This window comes from Piliocolobus tephrosceles, chromosome 7 (genome assembly GCF_002776525.5).
Source record: "Piliocolobus tephrosceles isolate RC106 chromosome 7, ASM277652v3, whole genome shotgun sequence".
In the NCBI taxonomy this organism is placed as follows: Eukaryota; Metazoa; Chordata; class Mammalia; order Primates; family Cercopithecidae; genus Piliocolobus; species Piliocolobus tephrosceles.
In genome coordinates this window covers 74200425-74227695 of record NC_045440.1, presented here as the reverse complement: position 1 = coordinate 74227695, position 27271 = coordinate 74200425, and the positions used below count along the sequence as shown (strand labels likewise).

Genomic DNA, 27271 nt, shown 5'->3' with positions numbered 1-27271 from the left:
GCTTGAGTAGGTAAACAAAGCAGCTGGGAAGCTCAAACTGAGCAGAGCCCACCACAGCTCAGCAAGGCCTCTAAAGACTCCACCTCTTGGACAGGGCATAGCTGAACAAAAGGCAGCAGACAGTTTCTGCAGACTTAAATGTACCTGTCTGACAGCTCTGGAGATAGCAGTGGTTCTCCCACCATGGTGTTTGAGCTCTGAGAATGGAAAGACTGCCTTCTCAAGTGGGTCGCTGACCCCTGTGTGACCTAACGGGGAGACACCTCCCAATAAGGGCCAACAGACACCTCACATAGGCAGGTGCCCCTCTGGGACTAAGCTTTCAGAGGAAGGATCAGGCAGCAATATTTGCTGTTCTGCAATATTTGCTGTTCTGTAGCCTCCACTGGTAAACAGGGTCTGGAATGGATCTCCAGCCAACTCCAACAGACCTGCAGCTATTGCAGCTGTTCTGCAGCCTCCGCTGGTGAACAGGGTCTGAAGTGGACCTCCCAGGCAAACAGGGTCTGGATTGGACCTCCAGCAAACCCCAACAGACCTGCAGCTGAGGGACCTGACTATTTGAAGGAAAACTAACAAACAGAAAGGAATAGCACCAACATCAACAGAAAGGACATCTACACCAAAACCCCATCTATAGGTCACCAACATCAGAGACCAAAGGTAGACTAAACCACAAAGACGGGGAGAAACCAGAGTAGAAAAGCTGAAAATTCTAAAAACCAGAGTGCCTCTCCTCCACTTCTTGCCAGCAATGGGACAAAGCTGGATGCAGAATGATTTTGATGAGTTGACAGAAGTAGGCTTCAGAAGGTCGGTAATAACAAACTTCTACGAGCTAAAGGAGCATGTTCAAACCCATTGCAAGGAAGCTAAAAACCTTGAAAAAAGGTTAGACAAATGGCTAACTAGAATAAACTGTAGAGAAGACCTTAAATGACCTGATGGAGCTGAAAACCATGGCACGAGAACTTCGTGACACATGCACAAGCTTCAATAGCCAATTTGATCAAGTGGAAGAAAGGGTATCAGTGATTGAAGATCAAATTAATGAAATAAAGCAAGAAGAGAAGTTTAGAGAAAAAAGGGTAAAAAGAAATGAACAAAACCTCCAAGAAATATGGGACTATGTGAAAACACCAAATCTATGTTTGATTGGTGTATCTGAAAGTGATGGGGAGAATGGAACCAAGTTGGAAAACACTTTTCAGGATATTATCCAGGAGAACTTCCCCAACCTAGCAAGGGAGGCCAACATTCAAATTCAGGAAATACAGAGAACACCACAAAGATACTCCTCAAGAAGAGCAACCCCAAGACACATAATTGTCAGATTCACCAAGGTTGAAATGGAGGAAAAAATGTTAAGGGCAGCCAGAGAGAAAGGTTGAGTTACCCACAAAGGGAAGCCCATCAGACTAACAGTGGATCTCTTGGCGGAAACCTTACAAGCCAGAAGAGAGTGGGGGCCAATATTCACCATTCTTAAAGAAAAGAATTTTCAACCCAGAATTTAATATCCAGCCAAACTAAGTTTCATCAGTGAAGGAGAAATAAAATCCTTTACAGACAAGCAAATGCTGAGAGATTTTGTCACCACCAGGCCTGCCTTACAAGAGCTCCTGAAGGAAGCATTAAACATGGAAATAAACAACCAGTACCAGCCACTGCAAAAACATGCCAAATAGTAAAAACCATCGATGCTATGAAGAAACTGCATCAATTAATGGGCAAAATAACCAGCAAACATCATAATCACAGGATCAAATTCACACATAACAATATTAACCTTAAATGTAAATGGGCTAAATGCCCCAATTAAAAGACACAGACTGACAAATTGGATAAAGAGTCAAGACCCATCAGTGTGCTGTATTCAGGAGACCCATCTCATGTGCAGAGACACACATAGGCTCAAAATAAAGGGATGGAGGAAGATCTACCAAGCAAATGGAAAGCAAAAAAAAGCAGGGGTTGCGATCCTAGTCTCTGATAGAACAGACTTTAAACCAACAAAGATCAAAAGAGATAAAGAAGGCCATTACATAATGGTAAAGGGATCAATTCAACAAGAAGAGCTAACCTAAATATATATGCACCCAATACAGGAACACCCAGATTCATAAAGTGAGTCCTTAGAGACCTACAAAGAGACTTAGATTCCCACACAATAATAATGGGAGACTTGAACACCCCACTGTCAATATTAGACAGATCAATGAGACAGAAGGTTAACAAGGATATCCAGGACTTGAACTCAACTCTGCACCAAGCAGACCTAATAGACATCTACAGAACTCTCCACCCTAGTCAACAGAATATACATTTTCAACACCACATCACACTTATTCTAAAATCGACGACATAATTGGAAGTAAGCACTCCTCAGCAAATGTAAAAGAACAGAAATAAAAAAAAAAAAACTGTCTCTGAGACCACAGTACAATCAAATTAGAACTCAGGATTAAAAAACTCATTCAAAACCACACAACTACATGGAAATTGAACAACTTGCTCCTGAATGACTACTGGGTAAAGAACAAAATTAAGGCAGATATAAAGATGTTATTTGAAACCAATGAGACCAAAGACACAACGTACCAGAATCTCTGGGACGCATTTAAAGCAGTGTGTAGAGGGAAATTTATAGCACTAAATATCCACAAAAAAAAGCAGGAAAGATCTAAAATCAATACCCTAACACCACAATTAAAAGAACTAGAGAAGCAAGAGCAAACAAATCCAAAAGCTAGCAGAAGTCAAGAAATAACTACAATCAGAGCATAACTGAAAGAGATAGAGACACAAAAAACCCTTCAATAAATCAATGAATCCAGGAGCTGGTTTTTTGAAAAGATCAACAAAATTGATAGACCACTAGCAAGACTAATGAAGAAGAAAAGAGAGAAGAATCAAATAGATGCAATAAAAAATGATAGACCACCGATACCACAGATATACATACTACCATCATAGAATACTATAAACACCTCTATGCAAATAAAGTAGAAAATCTAGAAGAAATTGATAAATTTCTGGACACATACACTCTCCCAAGACTAAACTAGGAAGAAGTTAAATCACTGAATAGAACAATAGCAGGCTCTGAAATTGAGGCAATAATTAATAGGCTACCAACCAAAAAAAGTCCAGGACCAGATGGGTTCACAGCTGAATTCTACCAGAGGTATAGAGAGGAGCTGGTACAATTCCTTCTGAAACTATTCCAATCAATAGAAAAAGAGAGAATCCTCCCTAACTCATTTTATGAGGCCAGCATCATTCTTATAGCAAATCCTGGCAGAGACACAACAAAAAAAGAGAATTTTTAGACCAATATCCCTGATGAACATCGATGCAATAATCCTCAATAAAATACTGGCAAACCGAATCCAGCAGCACATCAAAAAGCTTATCCACCATGATCAAGTTGGCTTCATCCCTGGGATGCAAGGCTGGTTCAACATATGCAAATCAATAAATATAACCCATCACATAAACAGAACCAATGACAAAAACCACACGATTATCTCAATAGATGCAGAAAAGGCCTTCGACAAAATTCAACAGCCCTTCGTGCTAAAAACTCTCAATAAACTAGGTATTGATGGAATGTATCTCAAAATTATAAGAGCTATTTATGATAAACCCATAGCCAATATCATAATGAATGGGCAAGAACTGGAAGTATTCCCTTTGAAAACCACCACAAAACAAGGATGCCCTCTCTCACCACTCCTATTCAACATAGTGTTGGAAGTTCTGGCCAGGGCAATCAGGCAAGAGAAAGAAATAAATGGTATTCAATTAGGAAAAGAAGAAGTCAAATTGCCCCTGTTTGCAGATTACATGATTGTATATTTAGAAAACCCCATTTTCAGCTCCAAATCTCCTTAAGCTGATAAGCAACTTCAGCAAAGTCTCAGGATACAAAATCAATGTGCAAAAATCACAAGCATTCTTGTAGGGGGCAAACAGCCAAATCATGAGTGAACTCCCATTCACAATTGCTACAAAGATAACAAAATACCTAGGAATCCAGCTTACAAGGGATGTGAAAGGCCTCTTCAAGGAGAACTACAAACCACTGCTCAATAAAATTAAAGAAGACACAGACAAATGGAAGAACATTCCATGCTCATGGATAGGAAGAATCAATATCGTGAAAATGGCTATACTGCCTAAAGTAATTTATAGATTCAAGCTACCATCAAGCTACCAATGGCTTTTTTCACAGAATTGGAAAAAATTAATTTAAAGTTCATATGGAATCAAAAAAGAGCCCACATTGCCAAGACAATCCTAAGCAAAAAGAACAATGCTGGAGGCATCATGCTACTTGACTTCAAACTATACTAAAAGGCTACAGTAACTAAAACAGCATGGTACTGGTACCAAAACAGAGATATAGACCAATGGAACAGAACAGAGGCCTCAGAAATAACACCACACATCTACAACCATATGATCTTTGACAAACCTGACAGAAACAAGCAATGGGGAAAGGATTTCCTGTTTAATAAATGGTGGTGGGAAAACTGGCTAGCCATATGTAGAAAACTGAAACTGGATCCCTTCCTTACACCTTATACGAAAATGAACTCAAGATGGATTAAAGACTTAAATGTTAGACCTAAAACCTTAAAAATCCTAGAAGAAAGCCTAGGCAATACCATTCAGGACATAGGCATGGGCAAGGACTTCATGACTAAAACACCAAAACCAATGGCAACAAAAGCCAAAATAGACAAATAGGATCTAATTAAACTAAAGAGCTTCTGCACAGCAAAAGAAACTACCATCAGAGAGAACAGGCAACCTACAGAATGGGAGAAAATTTTTGCAATCTACCCATCTGACACAGGGCCAATATCCAGAATCTATAAAGAACTCAAAGAAATTTACAAGAAAAAACAAACAATCCTATCAAACAGTGGGCAAAGGATATGAACAGATACTTTTCAAAAGAAGACATTTTGAAATATGAAAAAAGGCTCATCATCACTGGTCATAAGAGAAATGCAAATGAAAACCACAATGAGATACCATCTCACACCAGTTAGAATGGCGATCATTAAAAAGTCGGGAAACAACAGATGCTAGAGAGGATAGGGAGAAATAGGAACACTTTTACACTGTTGGTGGGCCTGTAAACTATTTCAACCATTGTGGAAGACAGTGTGGCAATTCCTCAAGGATCTAGAACTAGAAATACCGTTTGACCCACCAATTCCATTACTGAGTATATACCCAAAGGATTATAAATCATGCTACTATAAAGACACATGCACAGGTATGTTTATTGTGGCACTATTCACAGTGGCAAAGACTTGGAACAAACCCAAATGTCCATCAGTGATAGACTGAATTAAGAAAATGTGGCACATATACACCATGGAATACTATGCAGCCATAAAAAAAGGATGAATTTATGTCCTTTGCAGGGACATCAGTGAAGCTGGAAACTATCATTCTCAGCAAACTATCACAAAGACAGAAAACCAAACACTGCGTGTTCTCACTCATAGGTGAGAATTGAAAAATGAGATCACTTGGACACAGTGGGCAGGGAACATCACACACGAGTCTATTGGGGGATGGAGGGCTGGGAGAGGGATAGCATTAGGAGAAATACCTAATGTAAGTGACGAGTTGATGGGTGCAACAAACCAACATGACACGTGTATAGCTATGTATCAAACCTGCACCTTGTGCACATGTACCCTAGAACTTAAAGTATAATAATTTTTAAAGAAGTGAGGTCTTACTATTGAGGTCAGAAAAATTTCTTCTTTTTCCCTGCTTGAGTTTGGAAACAGTTGCTAGATAAGTATTCAAGCAGATGACGATGAAAATTTAGCTTGGTTTGCTGATCAACGCAGGATAGGAAGCCCTGTCTTAGATGTGTAGCAATAAGGGGGCTTCCCATTACTGGCCTTCAGATTCGGGCAGATGAACACGCACAGGTAGTGTGAACACCCTCAGTTTCACCTGCACATCAGTTCCTTTACTGCCAACTATAACAGGGCCTCTTCACTGTGTAGACAGGCAGGTCCCTGAGGGGAAAAGGGAGGTGGGGACAAATGCTCTTCATCTCCATGGGGAGGAGAACGAAAGTCTAGGTCAAGATGAAAACCCCTCTTTGAAAAAGCCTGAGGAGTGGGGAAAAGTATACATCTCTATCCCTTTCTGAGACACAGGGAGAAAGCAAAGATATGACTGTGATGCCAAGGAGGGTGGGCTCTGGGCCATAAGAGAGTCACAGAATGTTACAGAGGTTTACAAATGGGAAGTCACATCCAGCAGGGTGCTCACAGAAAGCTCCAAGGAAGATATGGTGTTGGAAATGGGCTGTAAAGACAGGAAAGAAGGAAAGAGGGCATTTTCAGAAAGAAGGGGAAATAGAAGTAAAGATGCTGTGCATTCAGGAATGTCACACTTGGCTGGAGCACTAGGTATTCTAGAGCAAGTGTCATAAATCCATGTGCCTGCAGGCACCAAGGCAGCACCAGATTGAGTGACACCAGTCAGGTGAAGGCTGTAGTGAACTGGGGCCTATTTCTGCCTTTCAAAGGGCTCTAGTTGGCTAGCCTCAGCCCTTTGTGCCATGCAGGTTCAAAGTTGCCAGACATCCCAGCTTTTCATGTTGGGATCCAGAAGCCAGAATCTGGATTTCTACATGAAACCTTCCAATGTATAAATGTTAGCAACTAATTTGAAATAAGCAACTAATTCAAAATTTATAAAGCCATTGTGTTTCCCAAAGAAAATTATATATGCAAGCTAGATCTGGCTTTGTGGGGTGATTCATGCACAACCTCAGGGACAAAGGAATAGAGGGCAATAGGTCCCAAAAGATAACTTGATCATCTGTGGTAGAGAGCCTCAGATGCCAGGCATGAATTTATATTTAATCTTTCCCAGTGGGAGATTTTGAGAATGCAAGTAAGTTATTGCTTCTGTGATTAAGGATGAAGGTTCATCATTTGTAGGCTAGATGGTAACGGGGAGACGTTGAAGGTTGAGAAACCATTGGGAAGCAGGAATGGGAAGGAGGGACTGGATAATTAGGATATCAAGGGAGAGGACTTAAGATTAATTGTTTAGCTATAGAATATCAAGAAAGGAAGAATCAAAAGTAGCTCAAGTTTCCAATCTTAGAGATAAGAATCTCAGAAGGATATGCTAATTTGGTGGGGAATAAGAGCATAAATGCAACTTCAGACATATTTGGTTTAAGGTGCCGTCAGGATGTCCACATAGAGATGCCAAGCAGGTATTTGAAAAGCAGCTCTATAGTTATGGAAAAAAGACACTGACTAGAGTTAGAACTCTGAGAAACATTTGCACAGCAAAGACTGAGTTTTCCCTGATAAAAATGTAGAAAGAGAAGGAGTCCAAATTCATGAGGGATGAGAGGAAATAGGAAGAAGACAGAAGACATAGAAGACAGAAGAGAAAGAAAGGAGGAGAAGAGGGAGGGGGAAAGGGAAGAAGAAGAAGGAAGGAGAAGGAGAAGCAGCAGCAGCTATCACAGATATAGGAGAATGAGTGTATTCTATGTCCTTGCATGCTTTATATTAATTTATACATAATGCATTAATACACATATGTTTGTATACATTATGATACATTAGCTCCTAGGAGAATAATTAAATGGACATGTTTCTGCTTACATCTGAATTTTGGTTAAGAATGATTTAGATTTACCTTTCTCTCTTCTGATCACCTCTTCCAAGTGTGGCCAATGATTTAAGAAATGGGAAGCAGGAGAAAATTTTCAAAGAAAATTTTAACTATTTTTTGGATGAACACTCTTAAACATCTTTGATTATCAGATGGATTTAATGTTGAACTCCTACTATGTACTCTTAGTATTATTTATAAATCTTATGAAAACCCTAAAAATAAGTAGGTGATATTATTTCTGCTTCATAAATAAGGTAAGTTTGGAGTCTGTGTTTTATACTAGGTCTCTAGCCAGAAAGTGGGAGAACTAGGATTTCAATCTATTAGGATTCAAAGCTCATATAATAAACTCCATGGAATAATAATTGTTAAAACCTTAAACCTAGCTGATGCATGTAATAATGGTTTAATAACTTAAAATTTAGTGCAAGATAGTACTTCTGTTACTGAAACTCCAGGGGTTTGGTCTAGATCCTGCTACTCGCCACATAGAAAGCCAATCACTGAGACAAGAATTATCATGAAGGAAGAAGGCTTTAATAGGGTGCTACAGCCAAGGAGACGGGAGTTCAGTCTCAAATCCATCTCCTTGACCTACTAAAACTAGAGGTGTATATAGCAGGGAAGAAATGTAACAATGTGTAAGAAAACAGAAACTAGGAACTAGGGAGGAGCATGGAACCAATCACCATGAATGAGTGATCCAGACTCACTGTCTGGATGTGGTGATCTGATGAGTTTCGGTTCTTTGATACTTTCTGTTTTGAGATGCCTGAAGGTCCTTCCCTGAGAAAGGAATTCAGATAAAACAAATGTAACTTTCAAGTTTTAAGACTAGAAGGATCAATTTCCATGTTTTTCCACAATAAAATTACCTATGGGACCATTGGGTCAGTTTCATTTCATAGACAAAAATATCTCTCACGGGGACTGGTGGTGGTGGTGGTGGAGGCGGCTCATGCCTGTAATCCCAGCATTTTGAGGCCAGGAGTTTGAGACCAGCCTGGCCAACATGGAGAAACCCTGTCCCTACTAAAAATACATAAAAATTAGCCAGGCATGCAGGCACATGCCTGTAATCCCAACTACTCAGGAGGCTGAGGCACAAGAATTGCTTGAGCCTGGGAGGCAGAGGCTGCAGTGAGCCAAGATTGTGCCACTGCACTCCAGCCTGGGCGACAGAGAGAGATTATCTTTAAAAAAAAATCTGAAGATTGAGCTGAGTTCCTGTCACGAACACATCATCATGGAGCATTTACACTGGTAGAATGGAAAGCAGGGATTGTGTACATGAGTAATTATGTCTGCTCCCTGCCCTAATCTTCCCTAGGAAAGAGTTAACTGAAACCAATTCAAGAAAGGAGTGGAATGTTTATGGAATGTTTATTTCTTTTTTAATAAACAGGATGTGCTGACATTAATAATTAATCACCTTTTTAGCCTTGGGATTGGATTTATGTTTTTCATTATTATTTTTTTTTAACCACAAGCTCTACTTCCTTACCCACATTTACTTTTTTCATTTCTCATGAAGTTTTACGAAAAACCAGTGTATATTTTATTCACAGAAAGCTCAAATCACCCTCAAGTAAGATAAACTCAAGATTTAGAGATAAGCATGAGATGCCAACTTCTGGTATTGCAGTTGCTGTGGATGTTCATCCTTGGGATGGAACACAATGACTCTTCTGCATTTGTGGTTTAGAAATTCCTCCAGTGTAAGCAATATCAATCATAACCTTGGGAAACTGTACCTTATGATAAATATTTAGGATGGGAAGATGGACTCCTGATCTTAGACTGAAAAACAGTTCTTTACAAAGAATAATTACTTTGGTGAAGGACAAATCATTAGTAGTGATAGTTTCAAAGAAATTTCCTAAGAAAACTCATTTCCTTTTCTGTAATTCTCTGCTTACCAAGCAGCCTTCTAGTGTGTAATTTAGACTCTTGAGTACATATGTCCACTAAAAATCAGATGCTTTCTCTTCATGACATGTTTTAGATCTGGGATTGAGTATGTTAATTAATGAATTGCTATTCTGATTCACAGTCTCTGAATTTGGTTGGTATGAATTGATACACAGATCATGATCATCCTCATCAGATTAACATATAGAGGGGTTTTTTTTTTAATGAGAAAAATCACTTTAGTAATTTTGAAAAATAATAGATGTTTTTAGGAATTTCAGCAATGTGGAATAGTATAAAAAAGAAGTCTAAAAAGCACCTCACATCTCATCACTCATAAATAACATCAGATGTCATTTAAAATGGGATGATTCTATGTATGCTATACTTAAAAGTTATTCAACTTAATTTTTACTCTGCTGTAAGAGAAACTTCAGTAAAAATGTGACCTTGCTTAAATTCAAATATTATTACTTTTAAAATTTATATTATAAATTCATATTTAGATCAATTTTTAGATTTATCTCCAAACCTAGATCTAGGTCTTCTTTCCTTAAATATTCCTCTGTAAGGCTTTTCAAATTGAAGCATGTCTCCAGATCTCCTGGAGAGGTTGTTAAAATCCAAATTCTTGTAGGTCTGGAGCGGGGTCTGAGAACTTGCGTTTCTCACAAACTCCCAGGTGATGCTGATGCTGCCTGTCCACAGACCACACTTTCCGTAGACCTGCTTGAGAATCATCTGCACTCAAAATCACCTGGCGAACATCTGCAAATTACCGTTGTCCAGGTTCTACCCCCACAGATTCTGATCTAATTGGATTGGGGTGGCCTTTTGAACTGGAGTTATTTTTAAAAGCTCTTCTCACGACCAGCCTGGCCAACATGGCAAAACTCTGCCTCTACTAAAAATACAAAAATTAGCTGGGCATAGTGGCGGGTGCCTGTAATCCCAGCTACCCAGGAGGCTGAGACATGAGAATCGCCTGAACCCGGGACGCAGAGGTTGCAGTGCGCCAGGATCGTGCCATTGCACTCTAGCCTGGGCAACAAGAACGAAACTCCGTCTCGTTTTTCTTCCCTTCAGAGCTGCATGGATGTTTTCCGTTGTCTTCTGGTATTGTTACCATGGAGAAATCTGATTCCTCACCATGTTTTATCCCTTGTATATTATTTGCTGTTTCTGAAGATTTTCTTGATTCTTGAAACTGAATTATAGAGTATGATTCACTGTAGGTTGTACCAGTTCAAAATGTCCTGGAACATGGTGTGTTCTTTCAAGGCTGTAGAGTTAATTCTTTCTGCATTTTTTGGAAATTTTTCTTTTATTAAATCTTTGAATACTTACTCTTTCTGTTCCATATTTTTGAGTTCTCTACTTCAGGAACCCCAAATATCCTTATTTGGGATCATCTTCATCTGTTCTAAATATCTAGAGAACTGGAGAATAAGAATTTGTCAATATTTTCTATTTTCTTTCTGATTCCTTGAATCTGTGGAATTTTTTTCTCCCACAGGTGCATTCACTATTGATTATCTTAGCATTTCTTCTAAGTCAGGATTCGAACCCAGCAAGCTGGCACCAAAGTCTGTGCTCACAACCCGTACACTACACTGAGGGGCCAATTTCTTCTAAGTCAACAGTTCAGTTTCTAGTTGTGACTCTTCTTCCTTGCTGTTTCTAATTTATTAATTCTGTAATGATATTGTGAGTCCAACTTATTTTCTTAGATCTACAGTCAGTCTTTGTTTAGTTCTATGTCCAGGGATTGGCAAACTTTTTTTTGGTAAAAGGCTAGAGGGTAAATATTTTAGGCTTTGCTGACCATATAGTCTCTATTGAAGCTACTTAACTCTGACATTGTAGCATGAAAATGGTTATAGACAATCTGTAAATTAACGGGCATGACTGTGTTCCAATAACATGTTATTTACAAAAACAAGCCGCTGGCTCACTCATTCTCAGTGGCAGTAGTATGTTTAGCACATGGTGTTCTTTAAGTAATTGTAATCGTCCTCCTCCCTCTTTTCAAGACCAGCTCTTAACTCACTGCCTCTGGGGATAGTTTCCTAATTCTTCCTAAAGTGGATGCTTCTCTGTTCTCAGAACACTTTGTTTACAGGCAGCATGATCATCACTGGGTTGATTTAATAATAACTAATGTTTTTTGCAGGCGAATTATGTACAGGCCATTGCACTAAATGCTTTTTATCTACTATCTTGTTGAAACTTCCCAGCAACCCAACTTTACAATTCCTAGTCAACTCATCCTTACTCCATTCCCCTGGGTGACTATTAGGCACCTCTTTTTCTTTTCAAATCACCAGTGCCTTCCCTCAGCCTCCTATTCTGAGCTTATGACCTATCTCTTTATTTCATTAAGAAAATATTAAATAGACGGAGTCAGAAGAGAACTTCCAGCACCCCAAATGCTAATCTATAACCTTACCTGCTTCTGTTCTTGGACGTGCACCACCCACATTCCCAAGATCAACCTCTTCACTTGTGCACCAAATACATCTTGATCTCCTCTTGCTGCAGCAATGTATCCCCAAACCATCACAGTTTTCCTCTTAATTTGATCATTTCCACCAGCATAGAAACTTGCTACAAAATCTGTCTTAAATGAACAAGCATCCCCCTTGTCACCTGCTACTTCATTTCTTTGCTTCCCTTTACAGCAAAACTCCAGAGTGCCCTGTACTCAGTCTTCCTTCCTCAACTTCCTGGTTCTCTTGAACCCACTCCAATTAGGCAGTTGGTGTCACTACTGTACTAAAAGAGCTCTTGTCAAGGTTTCTGGTAACCTCCGTGTGACCAAAGCCAGTGATAATTCTCAGTCCTTATTTGCCCTGTCAAGCACCTTTTGACACAGTGGATCTCTCTTCCCTGAGGAGGCTTCCAGAGCATTATTTTCTTTCTCCTTTTACTTTTCAAGCCACTTCTTCTCATTCTCCTTAACAAAGTGTACAGCTGCCAAAATTCAAGCTCCTCCATGGCAGAAACTACTTCTTATTCATTTCTCTGCTCCTAGTACCTAGCACTGTCCCCAGCACCTCGTGTGAACTGAGAAGAGTCTTTATTATTTTGCAAGAAAGGATGTCAGTTGGTGATGAGATGGTTCAGATCAGAGATGCTGGACTCTGAGTAAGGTGAGGGAGATGGGATGGAATTTCCAAAGGGTAGAGAACAGATAGGAGACCTGGACAGCTAAGTGGCAAACATAGGGTAGGACCGGATGGAAGAAGGAAATTGAGTCTAGTCTGGCAGGCCCTGTCTTCAAAGACTAGCAGCATATAGTTGAGAGACCACTTCCTGGTCTTTAGTCAGGAACTCATTGCCTACGGACATGTTCCCAGGGAAGGGGACTCCAAATTGGAGATACATGTGCAAGAATTTTACTGGGTGCGCCTTCAGTAACAGTTCCAAGGAGGGAGGGCCAGCAAAATGATTGGACAGAGGACTTGAACTGCAGTGCAGCCTCAGTGAAGGCTTCCTCCAATCCCACATGGATCTGTGGAACTGGAAAAGACCTTCAGGGTTTTCCTCCTCTGAGACAAGGAGATTTCACCTTTATAAACTCCACCCCTCCCTGCACTGGTCAGTCACAAGATCATGGGATCATGGATCGTGGGCTGCGACCCTGGGCAAGGTGGATCTCTTCTGCTGAGGGAAATTTCTCAGGAGGGCCTCTCCTGTGAACACTCTCAGCAACTGAGGAGCAAGTACTGCAGCTCTCAGGGGGCAATCTGGATGGCACACTATAGTACGCACTACACCTCTCCCCAGAGAAACCGAAGTACCGTATTAGGTAGGAATGAAGATAAGCACCCAGGAATAGAAGAAGATGGCTTGACCATGTATTGGTAGGGCTCCTGTTAAGAAGTGGCTCAAATGAAGATTGTTTATGGACAGGGTTAAAGAAGCAGACACGATTGTGATGTACCTGGAGACTAACACAGTGAAAAGCTGTTGCCATCCTTAGGGCTAAAGGGCCAAACGCAGAGTCAGTAGGAACAGGCACTGCGGAAGCGCTGCCTGGTAGGAGCTGTGGTTATGCAGGATGCCGGATATGGTGCTGCATGGGGAGCAGGGAAGTTCCTGACTCTTTCTACCCCCTCTTTCCACCTCCTGCCTGTGTGCCTCCTGTGGCCAACCCCAGTTCACAGTCTGTTGATAATGGAGGTCCTGCATTCCACAGGAGTCAGCTTCTTGGGGTGCAGAGCAGGGTGAACAGAGAGTGGATGTGGGTAAGGAGATGGAGAATGATCAGCAGAGATCACAAGGTAAAAGCAGTACAGCGATTAGAACCAGGGGCCAGGGGTGCGTCTAAGATGCTACTTTACTCTGCCTTCCAGGGTTTTCTACTAACTGAGACTGAGGCTGAAGTAGAGCCTGGGCGCGACTGAGTCCGGGGTGGTTCCCTAATGTGAGGATTGAATGCAAAATTGAGGGCAATTTTGAGTGGTAGGCGTGCTAAGTGTTCCCAGGTGGGAAGGTAGGAGGGACTGAGGGGAAAAGAGACATGGAGGAGAATATGATGTCCAAGGAAGCAAAAACTCAATGAAACCCACTCAAAACCCTGAGGCCATTTGACGTTGCCTCCAGTCCCACCAAGTCTGTTGTTTTTGTTTGGTTCTAGCTGTGGTCTCTAACACAGACATCAGATGGAGGACTAGATCTTCCTTCCAGGGGCACCTGAACTAGTGAACTTGGATGTGCCATTCAGCCTGAACAACCTGTGAAATGCAGGGAGAGGGAGTGGTGAGAGCAGGGAACCTTTACTGTAAGGAGTTGGGCTGGATGGGGAGCAACATCTTCCTATGGAAAGGCCATGTGTCACTGCCCGTCACCGTAAAAATGTCTTGTGGGCATCCGGTTATCAACACTTCAACACTTATGGAGCCCAAGTGGTAGTGGAAAATGCTTTTGACTTTACTCATATAGTCAGAGTGAATTGGGCATCCAGGAATCCTGTCTTCCTGGTGTCCTCCCTTTGTTTTTAACCTCTGAGCTTCCCTGCTCCCCCACCTTGGCAGGGGAGATCAAAGTTCTGGAGATTATTTTTCCCAAGGAGATGGGATGGTAGCAGCTTGTAAACGGTCCTTCTCCTTAGAGGTAATCCTGGTCTTTTAGACTTTTCACAGTGGACCACCTACAAGACAAACACATTTCCCTCCTAGCAAATGAGGCCACTCCCACACACTTCTTTGATGATTCAAGTGAAGCTTCCTTCCAAGCAAGGGTGAGGGCAGGAGCCAAAAAATGGGTGGTGGGGGGGGGGGGGCAGGGGGGGGTGAGGGAGAAAAGCCTTGTCCTTCCACATGAAAAATAGTGATAATAATTATTACTCTAGTGGGCTATTATTGAGCAGTGGTTCATCTATTCTGTGGCTACCGTATGTCAGGTACATATTAAATGCATGTTGAATATCCCTAATCGGAAAACTGAAAGTGCTACAAAATCCAAAACTTTTTGAGCACTGACATGATCTCACAAGTGGAAAATCCCAGACCTGACCTCATGTGATGGATCACAGTCAACACACAGGTGTGTGACACAGTGTATTCGGTGTCCCCAAGGAAAAAAAGACCCAGTCCGCTTCAGCTGCAATATATCTGTGCAGACTCAAATTTCCCCATGCAAGCGCAGCCACAAAAAGTAATAAAATGGTATGTGTGCAGGCCGGACACCCCAACAGCAGCTTCCCCACAATGCCCCACGTGGGGCTAAGGCTGACGTGCATTGCTCACTGTTTTTTGGCTTATGCTCTGTGGTATAAAGATATTGTTGAAAATGTCAGAAAAGGCTGCATGGTATCCATAGGGTAATGCAAATATTCCAAAATCTGAACATAGTCAAAATCCAAGACACTTCTGGTCCCAACTCATTTCCACAGGTTGAATATGAGGGATACTCAACCTGTACTACTGTGACTTTGAATCGTGGCCCTCCCAAAAGATAGGTTTATATCCTAACCCCTGGAACCCATGAATGTGAACTTACTAGAGAAAGGGCCTTAGCAAATATTATTAAGTTAAGGATCTCAAAATGAGATCATCCTGGATTATCTGGGTCGACCCTAAATCCAAAGACAAGTATAGTGTCCTTGTAAGAGATAGATAAAGGGATCCAGGAGAAGAGGAGAAGACCATGTGGAGACAGGAAAAGAGACTGAAGTGATGCAACTACCAGCCAGGGATCTGAACCACCAGAAGCTGGAAGAGGGGAGTGATTCTCTCCTATGGCCTTCAGAGGGAGCATGTCCCCTTGATCTCACACTTTTGGCCTCCAGAACTTCAAGAGAATAAATTCCTGTTGTTTTAAGCCAACCAGTTTATGTTTGTAGGTTTTGGTGACTCTAGGAATTTAAAACTAATGTTTACATGCATTATTTCTAATCCTCACAGTGACTGGTAAGATGAAGGAATTTTTCCCCCATTTTATAGGTAAATAAATTGCCAGTTAGTAACTTACCCAAGTTTCCACAGCTGGTAAATTGCAGAGCCAGGATTTGAACCTGGACTTGCCTGAATCCCAAATCCAAGTTTCTCCTTCATAATGCAGTTCTCTTTGAATATTTCATTTCTGATGTCCTTTCCATGCAAAAAGTGCTCTTCTGCAGTCCTGATTCATGGGCACGTCTCTGCTTGCCCCAGTCATACTCATTCACTCAGCAACATTTACAGGCACACCTCATTTTATGGCACTTTGCTTTATTGCATCTTGCAGATACTGCAGTTTTTACACACTGAAGGTTTGTGGCAACCCTACATTGGGCAAGTCTATTGGCATCATTTTTCCAACAGCATGTACTCACTTCATGTCTCTGTGTCACATTTTGATGATTCTTGCAATATTTCAAAGTTTCTCTTTATTATTATTTCTATTACAGTGATCTGTGATCAGTGATCTTTGATGTTACTATTGTAATTGTTTTGGGGCATCATCAACTGCACCCCCATAAGAGGGTTAACTTAATTGATAGTTGTGTGTGTTCCAACTGCTCCATTGATCAGTCATTCCTCATCTCTCTCCCTCTCCTCAAACTCCCTATTCCCTGAGACACAGCAATATTGAAATTAGGCCAATTAATAACCCTACAATAGTTTCTAAGTGTTCAACTGAAAAGAAGCATCACATGTCTATTACTTTACATCAAAAGCTAGAAATGTTTAAGCTTAGTGAGGAAGGCATGTCGGAACTCAAGATAAGTAGAAAGTTAGGTGTCTTGCACCAGTTAGCCCCGCTGTGAATGCAAAGGAAAAGTTCTTGAAGGAAATTAAAAGTGCTATTCTACTGAACACACAAACAGTAAAAACGTGAAATAGTCTTATTGCTAATACAGAGTAAGTTTTAGCGTCTGGATAAACGATCAAACAAGCTGCAACCTTCCCTTAAGCCAAAGCCTAGCCAGAGCAAGGCCCAACTCTCTTCAATTCTGTAGGGGCTGAGAGAGGTGAGGAAACTGCAGAAGAAAAGTGTGAAGCTAGCAGAGGTTGTTGGTTCATGAAATTTAAGGAAAGAAACCATCCCCATAACATGAAAGTGCAAGGTGAAGCAGCAAGTGATGACAGAGAAGTGGCAGCAGGTTATCCAGAAGATCTAGCTAAGATCATTGATGAAGGTGGCTACACTAAGCAACAAATTTTTCAGTGTAGATGAAACAACCATATGTTGTGAGAAGATGCCATCTAGGACTTTCATAGCTACAAATAAGAAGTTGATGTCTGGTGAAATAGTTTAGATATTTGCCCCCACCCAAATCTCGTATTGAAATGTAATCCCCAGTGTTGGAGGTGGGGCCTGGTGGAAAGTGATTGGATCATAGGGGTGTATTTCTCATGAATGGCTTAGTGCCGTACCCTTGGTACTGTCCCTGTGATAGTGAAGGATTTCTCACGAGATCCGGTTGTTTAAAAATGTGTGGCACCTCCCCTGCCTTCTCTGTCTCCTGCTTTGCCTTCTGCCACGATTTAAGTTTTCTGAGGCCTCCCCAGAAGCCAAGCAGATGCCAGCACCATGCTTCTATAAAGCCTGCAGAACTGTGAGCCAATTAGGCCTCCTTTCTTTATAAATTACCCAGCCTCAGTTTTGTTTTTGTTTTGTTTTGTTTTGTTTTGTTTTGTTTTGTTTTGAGATGGAGTCTTGCTTTGTCACCCAGGCTGGAGTGCAGTGGTGCAATCTCGGCTCGCTGCAGCCACCACCTCCCAGATTCAAGTGATTCTCCTGCCTCAGCCTCCCAAGTAGCTGGAATTACAGATGGGCACCACCACACCTAGCTAATTTTTGTATTTTTAGTAGAGATGGTTTTTTGCTATGTTGGCCAGGCTTGTCTCAAAATCCTGACCTCAAATGATCCGCCCACCTTGGCCTCCCAAAGTGTTGGGATTACAGGTGTAAGCCACCGTGCCCAGCCACCTCAGGTATTTTTTTTTTTTTTTTTAATGAGACGGAGTCTCGCTCTGTCGCCCAGGCTGGAGCACAGTGGCCGAATCTCAGCTCACTGCAAGCTCCGCCTCCCAGGTTCACGGCATTCTCCTGCCTCAGCCTCCCAAGTAGTTGAGACTACAGGCTCCCGCCACCTCACCCGGCTAGATATTTTTTGTATCTTTTAGTAGAGACGGGGTTTCACCGTGTTAGCCAGGATGGTCTCGATCTCCTGACCTCGTGATCCGCCCGTCTCGGCCTCCCAAAGTGCTGGGATTACAGGCTTGAGCCACCGCGCCCGGTCTCAGGTATGTTTTTTTTTTATAGCAACACAAGAACAGCCTAATATGCCTGGCTTTAAAGCTTCAACACACAGATTGATTCTCTTATTAGGCACTGATATAGTGGTGACTTTAACCTGAAGCCATTGTTCATTGTCCATTCTGAAAATCCTACAGCCCTTAAGAATTATACTAAATCTGTTCTACCTGTGCTCTAGAAATGGAACAACAAAGTCTGGATGATAGCACGTGTTTACAGCATGGTTTAGTGAATATTTTTTAAGTCCACTATGGAGACCTACTCCTCAGAAAAAAAGAAAGAGATTTGTTTCAAAATATTACTGCTCATTGACCATGCACCTAGTTACCCAAGAGTTCTGATGGAGGTGTATGGGGAAATAAGCATTGTTTTCATGCCTGCTAACACAACATCCATTCTGCAGCCTATGGATTAAGGAGTAATTTTGAGTTATGTCTTATTATTTAAAAAATATATTTAGTAAAGTTTTGGTTGCCATAGATTGTGATTCCTTTGTTGGATCTGGGCAGAGTACATTGGAAAGCTCCTAGAAAGTCATCATTCTAGATACTGTTAAGAACAGTCATGATTCACAAGAGGAGGTCATACTATCAACATTAACAGGAGTTTGGAAGAAGTTGATTTTCACTCTCAAGGGTAACTTGGAGGGGATCAAGACTTCAGTGGAGGAAGTAACTGCAGATGTGGTACTTGTCATGAGATTGCAGCAATCTCATGACAAAATTGAATGGATGAGGAGTCGCTTTTTATAGATGACCAAAGAAAGTGGTTTCTTGAGATGGAATCTACACCTGTCAAAAATGCTGTGAACATTGTTGAAATGACAATTAAAAATTTAGAGTGTTCAATAAACTTAGTTGATAAAGCAGCAGCAAGATTTAAGAAAATTGACTGAAATTTTGAAAAAAGTTATCCTAACAAAGAGACAACATACGAAAATCTCTGGGACATAGCTAAAGCAGTGCTAAGATGGAAATTTTGTAGCACTAAATGCCCACATCAAAAAGCTAAAAAGATCTCAAATTGATACCCTAACGTCACAACTAAAAGAACTAGGGAACCAAAAGCAAACAAACCCCAGAGCTATCAGAAGACAAGAAATAAGAAAGCTCAGAGCAAAACTGAAGAACATACAGAAATGAAAAATCCTTCAAAAAATCAACGAATCCAGGAGCTGGTTTTCTGAAACACACAATAAAATAGATAGATTGCTAATGAGACTAATAAAGAAGAAAAGAGAGAAGATTCAAATTACTTACAATCAGAAATGATAAGAGGGATACCACCACTGACCCCACAGAAATATGAACAATCATCAAAAAATACTATAAACACCTCTGTGCAGATAAACTGGAAAATCTAGAAGAAATGGATAAATTCCTGGACACATACACCCTCCTAAGACTGAACCAGGAAGAAGTTGAATCCCTGAATAGACTAATAACAATAACAAGTTCTGAAATTGAGACAGTAATAAATAGCCTACCAACCAATAGCCTAGCCCGGGTCCAGATGGATTTATAGCTGAATTTTACCAGAGGTATAACGAGAAGCTGGTACCATTTCTCCTGAAACTATTCCAAACAATTGAAAAGGATCCACTCCTTCCTAGTTCATTTTATGAGGCCAGCATCATCTTGATACCAAAACCTGGCAGAGATACAACAAAAAAAGAAAAATTCAGGCCAATATCCCTGATGAACATAGATGCAAAAATCCTCAATAAAATATTGGCAAACTGAATCCAGCAGCACATCAAAAAGCTTATCCACTACGATCAAGTTGGCTTCATTCCCAGGATGCAAGGCTGGTTCAACATACCCAAATAAATGAATATAATTCATCACATAAACAGATCTAAAGACAAAAAACCACATAATTATCTCAATAGCTACAGAAAAGGCCTTTTATAAAATTCAACATCCTTTATGTTAAAAAGTCTCAATAAACTACGTATTGAAGGAACGTACCTCAAAATAATAAGAGCCATTTAGGAGAAACCTTCTGCCGATATCAGACTGAATGGGCAAAAACTGGAAGCATTCCCTTTGAAAACTGGCGCAAGACAAGGATGCCCTCTCTCACCACTCTTATTCAACTTCGTATTGGAAGTTCTGGTGAGGGCAATCAGGCAAGGGAAAGAAATAAAGCGTATTCAAATAGGAAGAGAGGAAGTCAAATTGTTTTTGTTTGCAAAGGACATGATTCTATATCTAGAAAACCCCATCGACTCAGCCCAAAAGCTTCTTAAGCTGATAAGCAACTTCAGCAAAGTCTAAGGATACAAAATCAATGTGCAGAAATCACAAGCATTCCTGTACACCAACAACAGACAAGCAGAGAGCCAAATCATGAATGAACTCCCATTCACAATTCCCACAAAGAGAATAAAATACCTAGAAATGCAACTAACAAGGGAAGTTAAGGACCTTTTCAAGGAGAACTACAAACCACTGCTCAATAAAATCAGCGAGGACACAAGCAGATGGACAAACATTCCATGCTTATGGATAGGAAGAATCAATATTGTGAAAATGGCCATACTGTCCAAAGCAATTTATAGATTAATGCTATTCCCATTAAACTACCATTGATATTATTCACATAACTAGAAAAAAACTATTTAAAAATTCACATGGAACCAAAAAAGAGCTCATATAGCCAGGACAATCCCAAGCAAAAAGAACAAAGCTGGAGGCATCATGCTATCCAACTTCAAACTATACTACAAGGCTGCAGTAACCAAAACAACATGGTACTGGTACAAAAACAGACACATAGACCAATGGAAAAGAATAGAGAACCCAGAAATAAGGCTACACACCTACAATTGTCTGATCTTTGATGAATTTGACAAAAACAAGCAATGGGGAAAGGATTCCCTATTCAATAAATGGTGCTGGGAGAACTGGCTAGCCGTATGCATAAAACTGAAACTGGATCCCTTCCTTACACCTTATACAAAAATTAACTCAAGATGGATTAAACACTTAAATGTAAAACACAAAACCATTAAAAACCCTAGCAGCAAATCTAGGCAATACCATTCAGGACATAGACATGGTCAAAGATTTTACAATGAAATTGCCAAAGGCAATTGCAACAAAAGCAAAAATTGACAAATGGAATCTAATTAAACTAAAGAGCTTCTACACAGCAAAAGAAACTATCATCAGAGTGAACAGACAACCTACAGAATAGAAGAAAATTTTTGCAGTCTATCCATCTGACAAAGGTCTAATATCCAAAATCTACAAGAAACTTAAACAAATTCATAAGAAAAAAATGAACAACCCTATTAAAAAGTGGGCAAAGGATATGAACAGATACACTTTAAAAAAAGACATATATGCAGCCAACAAATATGTGAATAAAAGGTCAACATAACTGATCATTAGAGAAATGCAAATCAAAACCACAATGAGATACCATTTCATATTAGAATGGTGATTATTAAAAAATCAAGAAACAACAGATGCTGGTGAGGTTGTGGAGAAACAGGAATGCTTTTACACTGTTGGTGGGAATGCAAATTAGTTCAACCATTGTGGAAGACAGTGTGGTGATTCCTCAAAGATCTAGAACCGGAAATAGCATTTGACCCAGCAATCCCATTACTGGGTATATACCTAAAGAAATATAAGTCATTCTATTATAAAGATACATGCATTCATATGTTCATTGCAGCACTATTCACAATAGTAAAGACATGGAATCAACCCAAATGCCCTTCAATGATACACCATGGAATACTATGCAGTCGTAAAAAGGAATGAGATCATGTCCTTTGCAGAGACGTGGATAAAGCTGGAAGCCAATATCCTCAGCAAACTAATGCAGAAATAAAAAACCAAACATGGCATGTTCTCACTTGTAAGTGGGAACTGAACAATGAGAACACATAGACACTGGGAGGGGAACAACACACACTGGGGCCTATTAGGGGAGGGTGGGGGAAAGCATCAGGGAAAAGAGCTAATGCATGTTGGGCTTAATACCTAGGTGATGGGTTGATAGATGCAGTAAACCACCATGGCACACATTTACCTGTGTAACAAACCTGCATTCTGCACATGTACCCTGGAATATAAAAAAACTGAAACAATTTTTTTTTTAAAAAAGAAAAATTTCTCCTGTGGGAAAATACTATGAAATAGCATTCTCATGCTACAGAGAACTCAATCAAGGAATAGTCAATCAATGCGAAAACTTTATTGTGGTTTTATTTTAAGAAATTGCCATAGTCACTCTCACCTTATACACCACCCTGATCAGTCAGTAGCCGTCAGCATCAAGGCAAGAACTTCCACCAGCAAAAAGATGATGACACACTGAAGGTTCAGATGATTATTATCATTTTTTAGCAAAAAAAGTTTTTAATTAAGATAGGGAACAATTCAAACCATGTTTTTCCTCTTTTCTCATTCAAAACACAACAACAATCAACACAAAAAACTTCTGTGACCAAATGTGGGGGATTTCTCCCCATCAAAACATAAGCAATCAATTCTGCTGCAGATATGAACTGAGTGTCCTCTGATTTAATTCTGACACTATCTACCTCGAGATAGTGTCAGGAACTTACAATCATGGTGGAAGGTGAAGGGGAAACAAGCACCTCTTCACTTGGTGGCAGGAGAGAGAGAGAACGAGGGGGAAAGTGCCACACACTTTTAAACCATCAGCTCTCATGAGAACTCATTCACTATCATGAGAACAGCATGGGGGAAACCTGCCCCCATGATCCAGTCACCTCCCACCAGGTCCCTTCCCAACACTGGGAATTATAATTCAACATGAGATTTGGGCGGGGCCCAGAGCCAAACCGTATCAAATAATATCACAGGTATGTTCACTTTTAAAGACATGCTCTTACACACTTAATATACTATAGTATAGTGTAAATATAACTTTTATATGACTGGGAAACCAAAAAAAATTGTGTGACTCACTTTGTCATGGTGTTCTGGAATTGACCCTGCAATATCTCTGAGGTTTGCCTATAATTAATGGGCTATTTGTGTTGGGCATTCAATTAGTGCTGTGGATACAAAATTGATTGCCACTAATTCCCTTTCCTCATCCCATTGAGGGCCTCAAGTTTTAGAGGAGGAAAAGTCTAGCTTCCATATCTCAGAAAATAGGTTAAAATATTGTAGAACCCTAAGTAATAGTTTAAAATATTAGTGATTACTGGCATCTGTACAATTATTTATGGCTTAATAAACGTTTTCCATCATGGTCTTAGTCTGTTTTATGCTACTACATCAAAATACCTGAGACTGGCTAATTCATAAAAACAGGAATTTATTTCACACAGTTCTGGAGGCTGAGAAGTTCAAGATCAGGGTGCTGGCAGTTTCAGTGTCTGGTGAGGGCCTGGTCTGTGCTTCCAAGATGGCACCTCATTTTTGTCTCCTCCAGAGGGGAGGAGTGCTGTTTCCCCACACGGCTGAAGGTGGAAGGGTAAAAGGGATGAACTCCCTCTGTCAATCTCTTTTGTAAGGGCACCTAATCTCACAAGAGAGGAGCCCCATGGCCTCATCACCTCTTAAAGGCTCCACTTCTTAATACTATCCCACTGGCAGCACCTGAATTTTGAAGGGGAAACATTCAAATCACATGATTTCATTTCAACCTTGGACAATGAAGTTACACATGGGTGTAACATATGGGTAATTTTCTGGTGAGAGCAAAGAGCAGGTGGCCAACTCTGCTTTTGTGGACTGAGTGTGGAAGCGGGACTTCAAGGTAGTCTCTATGACTGAGTCCACTGATGAGTACTGTGTGCAGCAGCTCAAGGAGTTTGATGGGAAGAGCCTGGTCTCAGTCACCAAGGAGAGTCTGGAGCTACCTGAGGATAAGGAGGAGAAGAAAATGGAAGAGAGCAAGGCAAAGTTTGAGAACCTCTGCAAGCTCATGAAAAAAATCTTAGATAAAAAGGTTGAGAAGGTGACCATCTTCAATAGCCTTGTGTCTTCACCCTGTTGCACTGTGACCAGCACCTGTGGCTGGACAGCCAATATGGGGCAGATCATGAAAGCCCAGGCACTTCGGGACAACTCTACGATGGGCTACATGATGGCCAAAAAGCACCTGGAGATTAACCCCAACCACCCCATTGTGGAGATGCTGCAGCAGAAGGCTGAGGCTGTCAGGAACAGCAAGGCAGTCAAGGACCTGATGGTGCTGCTGTTTGAAACCGTGCTGCTCTCTTCTGGCTTCCTCCTTGAGGATCCCCAAACTCACTCCAACTAGATCGACTGCAGGATCAGGCTAGGTCTATCGAGGATGAAGTGGCAGCAGAGGAACCCAGTGCTGCAGTTTCTGATGAGATTCTCCAGTTTTGAGGGCAATGAGAATGCATCTCGCATCGAAGAAGATGAAGAGTTTATACCTTGGGTCTTCATATAGTGTCCCCACGGTTCTCACCACAGCCTTGAGTGCCTTGTCCTATTTGGCTCCCTCTGCTAATGTCTAGTGTTTTTTCCTCTCCTGTCCTTGTGACTAAGGCAGGAAACAAGGGCCTCAAGCCCCATTCCCTCCCTTCTCTGACAACAGGATTGGATGTTACGTATTGTGGTTTTATTGTTTGTTCATTTTGTTCTGAATTTAAAGTATGCAAAATAAAGAATATGCTGTTTTTATTTAAAAAAACCGAAAACATATGAGTGATTTCGTGAATAAAGACAAAAGTGTGTTCCTAAGTCCAGGGGCTCCCTTGGTGTCACGTGGTTTCTAGGTGGCAGCTCTCCACAGCGCGCTGCTGTCAGGAACACTTTCCAAACCTCCATTATGTCCATTGTGGACTTATATAATCAGCCATAGAATTTCAAGTGCTTAACATTTCTCTGGCTTTTCTGTCTGAATTTTTCTGCATTTGAAAATGAGGGGGACTGCTACCTGGAATTATGAAGAGCTGGCTTCTAATTGAATGGGCTTAAAGTGTTGAGTGCAGGGCAGATTTCAGCAGACAGCCCAAGTCAGAAGAAAGCTGAATTTAAGACCTGCTTTAGAATAAATATTTGTGATTCTTCAAGCAGTTCTTGTCTCTTAATGTATGGCATTTTCAAAGTGCTTACAGTCTGTACCCTGATTGATGCTTATGTTTAAAGAAGTATAGAAATTGCCATCAGTACCTGCTGATCCCACCAGAATATTAAGCTAAACAGAGAAAATGTATGTGTTCATGGTTACAGGCACAATTTATAGTTCTTGGAATACAAGTTGATATCTACACAAAATAGATGTGTAAAGAGAGGAATGCTTTTTGATTATTGAAAGTGTTTTGCTTGTGCTGTGTTTTTATCTGAAACTAAAGAGACATCAGTCTGTAATTTTCCTACAGCTCTACAAGCCTAAGTATAATCTGAGGTAATGTGTGCACGAAGAGACCAAAAACCTATCTTCTACAAACTGGGCCTGGTAAAATAATACCATCAGGAACCTTATCCTAGAACCTATAATTTTTGTGATAGCTGACAGACTTGGAGTCTAAGCTTATAGGGTGTTGTTTTGGTGACAACAAAAATGATGGAAGAAAAGATGCCTTTGGCTCATAACAAGACAATTTCATTTAATATAAAAGTAATTTAGGCCGGGCATGGTGGCTCATGCCTGTAATCCCAGCACTTTGGGAGGCTGAAGCAGGTGGATCACCTGAGGTCAGGAGTTCTAGACCAGCCTGACCAACATGGAGAAACCCCGTCTCCACTGAAAATACAAAATAAGCCAGGCGTGTTGGCACATGCTTGTAATCCCAGCTACTAGGGAGGCTGAGGCAGGAGAATCGCTTGAACCTGGGAGGCAGAGGTTGCAGTGAGCCGATCGTACCATTGCACTCCAGCCTGGGCAACAAGAGTGAAACTCCGTCTCAAAAACAAAAGAAAAAAAGAAAACAGAAGTATTTTAGTGGATTAAATATTCACAAATTGATTTACACTTTAGAAGATCTGGCACATATACTTGAAACAATTTCTGACAACCATCCCCTCTCCTTCCAACTACAGGTTGTGCTTCTACAATCTTTTTTTTTTTTAATTGTGATAAAATATACAAAACATAAAATTGACAGTCACTTTGGTTCACGTCTATAATCCCAGCACTTTGGGAGGCTGAGGCAGGAGGATTGCTTGAGGTCAGGAGTTTGAGAACAGCCTGGGCAACATAGCAAGATCCTATCTCTTCAAAAAATAAAAAAATTCAGCCAGGTGTGGTGTTGCATGCCTGTATCCCAGCTACTCAGAAGGCTGAGGCAGGAGGATCTCTTGAGTTCAGGAGTTTGAGTCTGCAGTGAGCTATGTGCCACTGCACTTTAGCCTGGGCAACAGAATGAGACTATGTCTCAAAAAACAAAAACCCGAAAATTACCATTCTAACAATTTTTAAGTGTACAATTCAGTGGTATTAAATATGTTCACATCTACAGTCTTGAGTTCTCTTGGTGTTTTGTTTAGGACTGACTTCCTTTCTTCTCTCTTAGTTTATTATTATTTTTCCTTGACTTCACTCTTACCATTCCAAAAAATAGGCAAAAAATTCTGAAGCTTGGTACAAAAGGGTAGAAAGAACCATGGGACTTGTGGAAGGCTATCTCCTCAGGAACTGGAGGAGTGAGCTGCTGGGGCCTTTACTTGTGCCCTGCCTTCTGCTGTGGTAGCAGAAGGACCCTCTCCTGGGCTGCAGTGGGGCTGGAGGGCTGGGCAGTACTGGGAGGAGGAAAAACATCAACTTCCCAGAAAGAGGTGGAAGCCTTTTCTGTTTCTATGGCAGGGTCGTCCTCAACCCTGTGGAAACTAAATAGACCTTTTTATGCCTTGGGACTCTTCCACTGCCAGACTCTAACCGATGGGCCCTCAGGTTCTATGGAGGAGGAGGAGAGGAATAAGATGGTTAGTGTTGAAGGACTCTGATCTGAAAA

General features: G+C 40.9%; 1 pseudogene; it reads left to right on the top strand.

Annotated features, from left to right (window-relative positions):
- The first annotated feature begins 13353 nt into the window (after positions 1-13353).
- Positions 13354-24765, top strand: LOC111520980 (annotated as a pseudogene).
- Positions 24766-27271: the final 2506 nt, after the last annotated feature.